This window comes from Octodon degus, unplaced genomic scaffold (genome assembly GCF_000260255.1).
Source record: "Octodon degus isolate 3935 unplaced genomic scaffold, OctDeg1.0 scaffold00047, whole genome shotgun sequence".
In the NCBI taxonomy this organism is placed as follows: Eukaryota; Metazoa; Chordata; class Mammalia; order Rodentia; family Octodontidae; genus Octodon; species Octodon degus.
Window position 1 is genome coordinate 29,244 of NW_004524623.1, and position 2,093 is coordinate 31,336.

Consider the following 2,093-nt stretch of genomic DNA (forward strand, 5'->3'; position numbering starts at 1 on the left):
TAAGTCCCCTTTTCACCCCCTAGATAAAAGTAAAATTACTCCACTAAGGGGAAAATCACACATACAAGCACCTGTGTTTGCTTTAGTATATGTTTAATTTAGTTATATAACTTTAGCGTTTGTTCCTATAGTCAGAGGTAACAGGTTAATGGTTACCATAGTTTGTCAGTAATTAAGCTGTACTTGAAACTATTGTTATTGCTAACTATATTACTTTAGTCAAAAGTTGTATATGCTACAATCATTTTTCCCCTATGTGATAATTCTGTGATTGTGTGGGGGTCATAATCACCACCACAAGCCAGTACCAAAGGATTGGGTGCTGAGCCAAACAGTAACTTTGCATCCTTTACAAATTGGAAAGATGGGCTGTTGGTATAGCTGTAATGAACCACCTACATCTAGAGGACTTCCCTGAAAAACAGACATCTAAGGAAGCTTCAATGCTAATGATAAAGCTATCTATCAGAAGATATTGGCAAACATGAGCACATAAAGCAAAATAAAATTAAAAAGACAAAATATAAAATGACAAGATGCAGAAACAAAATGCAACTCCAGATCCCCAACTCACCCAGGACAAGCCTGAAACACAATGAAATAGATGAAATTGGAAGTCAAATACTGGAACATTTCAAAATGATAGCAACAGAAGTGAAAAAAATAATTGGAAAGGCTATAGAGAAAATAACCTCTCAATCACAAAAAGAAATGATGCTTAAAACTAAAACTATTACAGAAGAGGCCAGGGAGATGTCTCAGTAGAATAAGGTCCTGAGTTCAATCCCCAGTTCCACAAAAAAAAAAAGAACTATTATAGAAGACATGGTAAAATAATAGATGAGCCTAGAAAAATGAAGGAAACAAAAAATTCCCAGCATAGGGAAGAAATGGAATCCATGAAATAGATCCAAACAGAAAACCAAGAGATTAAAACATCCACTGAAAGTGTATGCAACACAATGAATAAAGGAGGAGATATAGTATCAGATCTTAAAATCAGAATTGCATCTAATGATCATGAAAAGAAATGTATCTTAAAAATAAAAAGAAATTATGACAAATCAATCCAACAGATATAAGATGAAGCAAAGAAGAATAACATAAGATTGATTGGGGTCGGTGAGAAATCTGGAGATAGCACAAATGCCATAAAAAAGTTCTGCACAGAAATAATAGCAGAAAACTTCCCATGCATGAATAAAGAATTTGACATAGTCTCTACAGATATGGCCGCCTCCCACCTCCCCCCAGGCACGCTGACACTGAAGCAGTTCCTGAGAAGGCAGCAAGTCCTCCTCCTCTACAGAAGGATTTTGCAAGCAATTCAGCAAGTTCCAGATGCATCTGACCACAAATACCTGAAGAACTGGGCAAGAGAAGAATTCAAAAGAAATAAGAGTGCCACAGAAGAGGATACAATCCAGATGATGATTACCCAAGGCAATATGCAGCTAAAGGAGTTAGAAAAAGCACTTGCATTAGCAAGATCTTAACTCTAGTATTCTTCTCAAGTCATGTTTTGTTGAGGTTAGGCTTAATGGACAGCTCAAAGCCAAGTCAAACTGTTAGTGTGTACAGTACTTGGGCACAACTTCAGACCAAAGTGGAGCATAAGTGTCAGAGCAAAGAAAAGCAGGATGAAACAGCTCCTTTAGAACTGAGAAATGTAAGTGAATTCTGCAAATGTGTCAGCAGTTTTCATAAGAAACAAAAACTAGGAGCTGGGGAGATGGCTCAGTGGAATAAGCACTTCCCTGGCAAGCACAAGGGCCTGAGTTCAATCCCTGGTTCAGCCAAAAAAAAAGAAAAAGAAAACTATTTAAAAATGGCCAGTTACACATGAAAAGACGCTCGATGCAAAGCATCAGGAAAATGCATATCAGAACCATAACGAGAGTTGGGTGTGGCAGCGCTCTCCTGTGATCCCAGCACTTGTGAGGCTGAGGCACGAGGATTGCTGTGTTCGAGGCCAGCCTGCACTATGTAGTGCCTCAAAAAGACAAAAGAAAAAAAAAGACAAAAGAAGTACAACGGTATAAGGAGTTAGTGCATCCTTTTCATTACAGTGGCTCTAAAAAGGAAAATAAGTG

At 37.8% G+C, this 2,093-nt stretch overlaps 1 pseudogene across 1 annotated transcript; it reads left to right on the top strand.

Moving 5' to 3' along the window:
- Positions 1–1,227: 1,227 nt before the first annotated feature.
- On the top strand, positions 1,228–1,780 carry LOC101581792 (annotated as a pseudogene). Its single transcript, XR_001117119.2, has one exon. The product of XR_001117119.2 is annotated as an LYR motif-containing protein 2 pseudogene (transcript).
- The last annotated feature ends 313 nt before the right edge of the window (positions 1,781–2,093 follow it).